At 33.7% G+C, this 10,000-nt stretch overlaps 1 protein-coding gene across 1 annotated transcript in view; it reads left to right on the top strand.

Moving 5' to 3' along the window:
- The window catches only part of LOC137644092 (INO80 complex subunit C-like), a 171,275-nt gene that overhangs the window by 75,531 nt on the left and 85,744 nt on the right, over nucleotides 1-10,000 (top strand). Inside the window, exon 2 of the mRNA XM_068377038.1 lies at nucleotides 3,440-3,475. The gene's annotated coding sequence lies outside the window, so the exon portion shown is untranslated. The remainder of the gene's footprint in view (nucleotides 1-3,439; nucleotides 3,476-10,000) is intronic.

The raw sequence follows: 10,000 nt of genomic DNA, 5'->3' as shown, positions 1-10,000 counted from the left end.
AAAAGGAAAATGAACCGTAACTAGAGAGAAGGATCCAATGTAGAACTGTCTGGCCAGTCAAAAGGCCTCATAACTCTCTAGCGGTAGTATCTCAACGGGTGGCTGGTGCCCAGGCCAACCTACTACCTTTAAGCGTCTTCCTTCTGCTTTAGATGTCCCTTTCTACTTCAGGTGTTCCCTTCTACTTTTGATGTCCCCTTCTACTTTAGATGTGCCCTTCTACTTTAGATGACTCATTCTACTTTAAGTCCCCCTCTACTTAGATGTCCCTTTCTACTTTAGATGACTCATTCTACTTTAGGTCCCCCTCTACTTAGATGTCCCTTTCTACTTTAGATGACTCATTCTACTCCAAGTCCCTTTCGACTTATATGTCCCATTCTACTTTAGAGGACTCCTTATACTTTAGGCTCCCTTCTAAATTATGTGACTCCTTTCTACATTAACGTCCCCTTCTACTTTAGGTGTCTCCTTTCTACTTTAGCTGTCCCATTTTTACTTTAGATGCCCCCTTTTACTATAAGTGTCCCCTTCTACTGTACATGTGATCTCCCTCCTCAATAACCCCCACCCACAAAACAGTGCAGTATGTCCCTCACTGCAAGTTCTTCTACTTTATCTCCTTGTGTGTAATATCTCCTTCTACGTTGGATGCCCCACCCTCTTATCAATCCAGTTCATTTCTTTTGTTTTTAGTCCTGTTGGTTTGGTAGGTCAGGCCGGGTATGGGGATAGAGGGAGGGCTTGGAACGCCAGAAATATAAGTTGAATGGTTAACTTTGTATAGACCTTGTTTCTTAGTTACCTCGCCGAGCAAAAATCGTTGGTAACGGTGATGTTATCCGAGCGTTATTATTATTAAGTAGCTTAATCAGAACAGCGAATCTGAAAAATCTTTTATTTTCATATAAATGGCTGGAAGAGTTTGCTCTTGTAAATAAAATGTGTAATGTCTAATGAACTACATCATCTTGAATATATATATATATATATATATATATATATATATATATATATATATATATATATGTATGTATGTATATGTGTATATATATATATATATATATATATATATATATATATATATATATATGTATATGTATGTATGTATGTATGTATGTATATACAGACACTTGCTCTTTATTATATTAGGGAGATATATAGTATATCCACGTCTAACAAAACAAACTTCTTATTTATAGTATAAAACTTGTTGAAGGATTGCCACCCACTTCTTGTCCTATAGATAAGCAACAGTTCTCTTGTCTTTAGTGGTTACCTGCCGTCAGTTTCCCAAGTTTAGACACTTCAAGTTTTATCACTTGCTTCAGACTGGATGCAGACAAACCACTTGGAGGCGCCACTAAATGGCTCCTTTCAGTGGCGCAGATTTGTTCTTTGTTTTTGGATAGGTTACGTTTCACCCCAGTGGGAGTAGCGACCCTCAGTCTCTGAGGCAGGGGACGCACGTGTTTCATACACACTCATATACTGTAATGCTATTGGTTTTTCATCTCACTCTCGCGCACGATAATAGAAAAACCTGTTTAAGCTTGCCATCGTATGTCTCACACTGTTTGAATTTTTATGACATTATTGCCCTCAACTGCATGTATACAAGCTCGTTATCTTGTTGAATAAAGTCACCTATATTCACCTCGCCTCGCTGTTAGTAGCCACAGATAATTCCGCTGAGATCATTCGGTTAACAGCAGTGCCAAACATCTACAAATTTTGCATAGACTGCTTTTTACCTCCACCCACGAATTTTTTACCCCTTATTTGTGTGTTTCTCTGTGTATGTGTGTGTTTGTGAACAGCTTCCAGGCCACAATTTTAATCGCAGAGTAAGGAAACTTTCAGTTATTAACATTTATGTGAAAATATGGAAATGATTCAATTTTGGAAGGTCAAGGTCAAGGTCACGGTCAAGCAAAATGTCCAATTAACGTAATCAGCCATAGGTTTGGACATAGTTGTTACAGAGACTTCAAAATTGGTTCATATTTGAGTGTATGAAATTCCACGCCAATTAATACCTGTTAAGGTCAAAGATCAAGGTCGAGGAATAAACTGTCGCGGCGGAGGTCTGCGCTCTACTGATTGCCCCTCTAGTTATATAATGCGATGGTACTTCTTGCAGTAAAACTCTTCCTTTCACGATGATCACTATATGGCATCACTTATTTGTGCTGTTTCTTAGTGGTAGCCCATTGTGGTTCAGGTAGCCACCAAAAATGCTCTCTCTCTCTCTCTCTCTCTCTCTCTCTCTCTCTCTCTCTCTCTCTCTCTCTCTCTCTCTCTCTCTCTCTCTCTCTCTCTCTCTCTCTCTCTCTCTCTCTAAATATATGTATATTTATATATATACACCTTTATATAAATATATATATATATATATATATATATATATATATATTTCTACCTCATACCTGGGATCGAACGCTAGCCCCTTCTAATGAAAGGCCAGGTCGAAACCAACCATGTCACGAGAGCCCATATAAAGAATTGGAACCTGACGCTAATCTAGCTGTCCGAGGATTTACCTGGCGAGACATCAGTCTCTTACCAGCGAGTTTTACCCAATTCCCCGGGCCACCACGTGACACAATTGGTAGTAATTCATTCAAATTACCCCTAATGAGTCAATATGGATTAATATCAACACAACATCGTGTTCAAATAGAAATAAATTTCTACCTCATACCTGGGATCGAACGCTAGCCCTTCTAATGAAAGGCCAGGTCGAAACCAACCATGTCACGAGAGCCCATATAAAGAATTGGAACCTGACGCTAATCTAGCTGTCCGAGGATTTACCTGGCAAGACATCAGTCTCTTACCAGCGAGTTTTACCCAATTCCCCGGGCCACCACGTGACACAATTGGTAGTAATTCATTCAAATTACCCCCAATGAACTCGCTGGTAAGAGACTGATGTCTCGCCAGGTAAATCCTCGGACAGCTAGATTAGCGTCAGGTTCCAATTCTTTATATGGGCTCTCGTGACATGGTTGGTTTCGACCTGGCCTTTCATTAGAAGGGGCTAGCGTTCGATCCCAGGTATGAGGTAGAAATTTATTTCTATTTGAACACGATGTTGTGTTGATATTAATCCATATATATATATATATAGCTATGTATATATAGATAATATATATATATATATATATATATATTATGTATTTATAGCTATGTATATATAAATTTTACACACACACACATATATATATATATATATATATATATATATATATATGTTTAAATATGCGTGTGTGGTTTAAGTAACTGTATGTCTACCATTGCCCAAATGAAAAGAAGCTACAAATGCACAAGATTTTGTTTTTAAGAAATCATATATGAAAGTGAAATCCATTGTATTTTTTTTAGAATATTCTTTTTAGACATAACGTTTTACCCTTTTTTTTTGTGTATTTTTCAGATATCGTTTCTGATAAACGGAGAGCTGTATCGTAAGGTAAGTCATCCATAGACTCAGATGAGTCTTTTCATCAGTTTTTTTAAATTGGTGTGAATAGTGTGACGAGCCAAGTGTAGGTTGTGAGGCAAAAGCGAAATGAAAGCAACTGAGCAACTTTATTACGACACATCGATTATATATACACACAAGGTCCCGGTAAGAAGGTCACAAAATACATATACATGCTATTTCTTGTCCAACCGGCAACCGGTTCTGTTAACAGTTAACAATGGAGTATGCAGACATGTTAAAACAAGTTGCTGTCAGTGCGAGGGGAGAGCGAAGATACAAAGGATAATATATTCAAACAAGAGAAATGTCGCTATTATGTACGCTCGTGTGATACACGGGTGGTACAATTGAGTATCTAGAGGTAAACCATTAACCTCCAAGTCCTTCACACCAGATCCTATTTCAAATGTTTACTCATCCTTAGATTTTATTAAATATATATCATGATCATCATCTTCAGCCGTTGCTAGTCCACTGCAGGACAAAGTTCTCAGGTATATCCTTCCACACGCGTCTGTATAGTGTCTTCTCTTCCTTCCCGTTTCGTTTACAATCTTTATTGACTAATTCTGTTATTCCTCTTGTCCATTCATTAGCTATTCTCATTATATGTCTCTTGTCTCGTATCCATGTTGCTCTTTATATATATATATATATATATATATATATGTATATATATATATATATATATATATATATATATATATATATATATATATATATATATATATATATATTTATGTGTGTGTGCGTGAGTGTGTGAATATGTGTTTATATATATATATATATATATATATTATATATATATATATATATATATATATGTATGTATGTATTATTTTTGTTATTATTATTACTAGGTAAGGTACAACCCTAGTTGGAAAAGAAGGTTGCTATTAGCCCAGGGGCTCCAACCGGGAAAAATATCCCATTGAGGAAAGAAAATAAGGCAATAGATAATTTACAAAAGAAGTAATACGCAAATGAAATATAATTTTTAGAAAACAGTAACATCATTAAAAAAGATCTTTCATATATGAACTACAAAAACTTCAAAATACAACTGGAAGAGAAATAAGATCGAATGATGTGCCCGACTGAACAAATACTTGAATCATAAATCATTCCAAGACATGATTTTCAGGTACAGAGTTTTGAAGAAAAGACGGAAAGTGTTATTATTATTATTATTATTATTATTATTATTATTATTATTATTATAACTTGTTAAGCTACAACCCTAGTTGGAAAAGCAGGATGCTATAAGCCCGAGGGCGCCAACAGGAAAAATAGCCCAGTGAGGAAAGGAAACAAGAAAAATTAAAATATTTCAAGAACAGTAACAACATTAAAATGAATATTTTCTATATAAACCATAAAGCTTTAACAAACCAAAAAGAAGAGAAATAAGATAGAATAGTGTGCCCGAGTGTACCTTCAAGCAAGAGAACTCTAACCTAAGACAGTGGAAGACCATGGTAGGGAGGCTATGGCACTACCCAAGATTAGAGAACAATGGTTTGTTATTCAGCTTTAGCAGGCAGCTGAGACACAGATGTTCCAGCTGTCATTACATGAATGCACTGCCGTTATATATGGATTATCATTTCTTTATAAGGAAGCCTTTATGATAACCGTTAGGTTTTGGCTGATAAAGTTGAATTTACGGAGCAAAACGGCATAACTTCTGTCTTTTCCTTCACAACTCTCGACCAGAAGAAATATGCTGTCTTAAAATAATTGATGCTACGAGTGTTTTGGTACTTGATGATAGTTGCCCAAGTGTAGGATTTTATGCAAAAAGCATTAATATATATGTATATATATATATATATATATATATATATATATATATATATACACATATATATATTCATTTATATATAGATATATATTTATGTATATGCGTTGTATTTTATATATATATATATATATATATATATATATATATATATATATATATATATATACATATACATACGTATTTATATGTATCATAGCCACAATGGGAAAAGTGAAAAGATTTGAATGGAGTTAGTACTTTCGTCTTCTTGGAGACAGGAAAGGACTTAAAATTTAAGTTTGTTGATGTTACCAATAATACGAAAATACGAACTCCAATCAAGTCTCTTCAATTGGACTTTCGTAGCTATAAGACATATTGTTTGGTCATCACGTGTCAGCTATCGTGATTTCTACACACACAGATACATATAACACACATGTACATATGTGTTTGGGGTTGGGTGTTTGTTTGTACGTACATGCAGTATATAATAGAAAATAAAATAAAATTTCATATCATAAGTAATTCAAATAACAATATCACATGAGTAAATCTTACAACGAGAAGATAGTGAGTTGATAATAATATGGAGAAGAGGATAATAATAATAATAATAATAATAATAATAATAATAATAATAATAATAATAATAAAGAAAGAAAGAAATAAAGACCCTTTGCGGAAGTAAGTCAATTCTCTCATACCTTTGTCTAATTAGTCTATTGACGAGTCGTCGTAATGTCAAGGACTTTGACGAGAATTTTAATGGTTTAATTATTTTGTAGCGACGACCTTCGTAGGAATTGTATGTTAGGACTTCTTTTATACTTTATTGTTTTGATTTAATAGAGCTGTTTGGGGCTAAATATTCTTGCGAATTAGGGAAAAAAGAAAAAGAAGAAAAGTATTTGCTCCCAAAGATGGTTTAAACAGGCAAGAGAAAAAAATTCTAGTTAATCTTTATTTATAAAACACCGCACCACTGCTTAATTATTTATATGTATATATATATATATATATATATATATATATATATATATATATATATATATATGTATGTATATACATATTTATATATAAAAATTCATATATATATATATATATATATGTGTGTGTGTGTGTGTGTGTATGAATATATATGTATATATACTGTATATGTATATAATATATATATATATATATATATATATATATATATATATATATATATATATATATATATAGTATATATACACACTGTATATGGATTATTCAAGAGTGAAAGAGTGTTCTGTTTGTCTCTCTCTCTCTCTCTCTCTCTCTCTCTCTCTCTCTCTCTCTCTCTCTCGTGTGTGTGTATGATTAAAATGTCTCCATGTATGTATTAACAGAAGGGAATAGATTACCAAGTAATTAATGATTTGGGTATACGCCCATGATAGTCCTTTTTATTTAGTATATTGCCATTTATTGTTGCCATAGTTATATAATTATTTATTTATGTCAACAAGAGATTTTCCAGAGTAAGTAATCTCTTAGGACCAAAGTAAAGTAAATCTCTCTCTCTCTCTCTCTCTCTCTCTCTCTCTCTCTCTCTCTCTCTCTCTCTCTCTCTCTAATGATGATGGATCTTGTTAAACCTCCTTTGCCCAATTAGGTTCTTTATGATGCCTGTCCTTAATTGAATCAAATACTTTAGTAAGTACAAATATTTGTTTGTTGCCTCATTTCGATAATCAATTTGTTTGTTTTCCTACTGATTCACCTCTTGGTCCTTCAAACTTTTTGTTTTTTTGTTCCTCACTAATCACTCCCCAATCAAGATTAAACCCTTTGAATATTTATAAAATATTTTATACTCTGGTGATTTTTTTTTTCAATTATGAATATAACAATGTCCTAAAATATAATTCAATCTCAGTATAAGTTTTATTGGAATCCGAAAGGGGTTTATAAAAACATAATAATAGGGAAACTAGATCCAATGTGTATAGACAGAGCACCATCTCCGCTATTTTCATTCCAATTCACTTTTGTACAGTTGGATACAGGAGTTTTTGGTACAGAAGGGAGTGCACCATGGCACACCCTTACTGTGCGGCGAGTAACTAAGTGTTGTGCAGGGATAGATAGCAGAGATGATGGGTGGGGCTAAATACAGGAACTCACCGGGCAGTAATGGTGTGATAGGATGCAATTCCTCAGAAAGACGTGTGCAAGAATTCTTGTGTCCCAACTGTACATTAAATGATAAAAACCTCGTTCCTTAAATGTCTTTAAAGATGAGGTGCTGTGGAGTGTCAAGAACCTTGAATTTATAATAAACAAAAGACTGTTTTGAGGTTTGTGCCTTATTTGTTCTTTGTATCGTTTTCAATTTTATTTTCTTATTTTAACCGGCTTGATGCATCTTATTCCTCTTTAACATTTTTATTATATTCATCTTTTTATTACTTAATTTTCTCTGTGAATTATTGTTAATTGATTTTATAGCGTATTCATTTTAAGTAACAATGTTGCGTATCATGATTTAATTAAAACAAAGAAATATCACCAAATTGCATTTTGACGTAATTGCTTTGGGACTGAGAACGTAGTAATAACAAGTTCTCAGATGTCATTGTGATTTCTTAAGTTATTCTAGTAATTTTTCAAAGTAAATTATTTTGTTCTGAGCTACAAAATATAAAAATATCAGCATCATCCAATCATTTACAGTAGCATATGTCTCTCTCTCTCTCTCTCTCTCTCTCTCTCTCTCTCTCTCTCTCTCTCTCTCTCTGCTTGTTGTATATACACAATTAGTGATCTTATTCTCCATTTGACTAGAGTTTTATATTTTAGATATGATTTACGAAGATAGAATTGTTATTGTAAACTGAATTTTAGAATTTTAAGAGTATTTCATCTTCATCTCTCTCTCTCTCTCTCTCTCTCTCTCTCTCTCTCTCTCTCTCTCTCTCTCTCTCTATATATATATATATATATATATATATATATATATATATTATATACACATATACTGTATATATACACTGCATATATATATTTATACAGTATATACATTATATATACATGTATATGTATATATATATATATATATATATATATATATATATATATATATATATATATATAGAGAGAGAGAGAGAGAGAGAGAGAGAGAGAGAGAGAGAGAATATTAATGAAGGAAGAAAATAGGGGCTTAGTTATATAAGCAATAAAAAAATATAAAAGGACCTATAAGCGAATTCCAAAGTAATATTGAAATAAAGTCTATTCAATCTTATATGCTTATTCATTTTCTTTCATTTAGTACCTATTCTGATAGCTAATTTCTCTTCTTCCTTTTCCTTCTCCCATCTTCATTGTATTCACGATACTTCGTAAAGGTGCATTTCATTATTGAAATGGACTTCAACACGGAAATGTCACCAAATGGCATTTTGACGTCATTTCTCGCAACCGTTAAGAATACAGTGACATGGTGACTTTCTGAAGTGCAGTGCGCTTTTCCTAGCAACCAGTTCCTTTATTTGTGTCTTAGCAGGTCAGGGGTTCAATGTGATCTTGAAGGAAGAATGCCTTATTCCTACAAGACTGTGATTATTTACATTTTTGTTTGATTATTACCTTCGTCAACCTCGTTGCGAAGGTTATGTTTTGATCGGTGTGTATTTGTTTGTCTGTCTCTCTGTGTGCTTGTTATTCGTAGAACTCAAAAACTATTTGACCGAATCTCTTGAAATTTGGTGGGATGATTGACCATTCTCCAAGGACAATTTGATTAGATAATGGGAGTGATTGGGTCAAAAGTGAAGGCGAAGATCATGAAAAGGTCAAAAACGTCTTTTTGCCATACTGTATAGTTATCTGATATGCATGAGACTAATGACAAAATGTGCATAATTCAATTGCTTATCTTGTGACATACAACGTGATATAGGTGAAGTTATGCGTTCTACCGAGTGGGAGTCTTAAAGTCGCCGTAGAGATTCTTGTCAAAATAAGCCCCACCCCTCTGATGATGTCATAGCCAATCATGTTGTCTCCCGCGTTAACAGCTTGAAATTGGTAAGGGGATTGGCTAAGACGTCATCAGGGGCGGGGCTTATTTCGCCTGGAAGCATTGCGGGGACGTCTCTTTGTGTAACCTATCCTAGGAGTCTTTGGGGATTTTGAACTAGCAGTTCCCATCTAACTCAGGATTTTCTTTCTTTGTTTTGTAGACTTTGTATATTATCTAATACATCGGCCCTAATTTATTAGAATACCGAAAATTCTCTCTCTCTCTCTCTCTCTTTTGCTGCTCATTGTATAGGCCTATACTCCAATAAGGATTTTGAATCTTAATTACACTAGTTTTCTACTTTTGATATTATTTAGGAAATTGGAAGTGTCATTGTACAGTGAATTTTAGATTTATGTGAGTGTTCTCTCTCTCTCTCTCTCTCTCTCCTCTCCTCTCTCTCTCTCTCTCTTCTCTCTCTCTCTCTAAGACTCTGATATACTACACATTTAAGAACGAACCTTGCAAAGAATCAAATTTAACTTTAATAACAATTAACAAACCAACCACTGACACTTTACTTCCTTTCTTGCTATTTTAAGAAAAGAAACATTGGTAGCGCACCACCGTTTCTTTTCCTAAAATAGCAAAAGAGGAACTAAATAAAAAAGCTGACAATAACAGGAAACAGGAAGTACACGTAGAGCCGAAGGGCGTAAGTCGGTGCAGTGTTAAG

The sequence above is a fragment of the Palaemon carinicauda genome, chromosome 7, assembly GCF_036898095.1.
Source record: "Palaemon carinicauda isolate YSFRI2023 chromosome 7, ASM3689809v2, whole genome shotgun sequence".
Taxonomy (NCBI): domain Eukaryota; kingdom Metazoa; phylum Arthropoda; class Malacostraca; order Decapoda; family Palaemonidae; genus Palaemon; species Palaemon carinicauda.
This window is presented reverse-complemented; position numbering and strand designations above follow the sequence as displayed.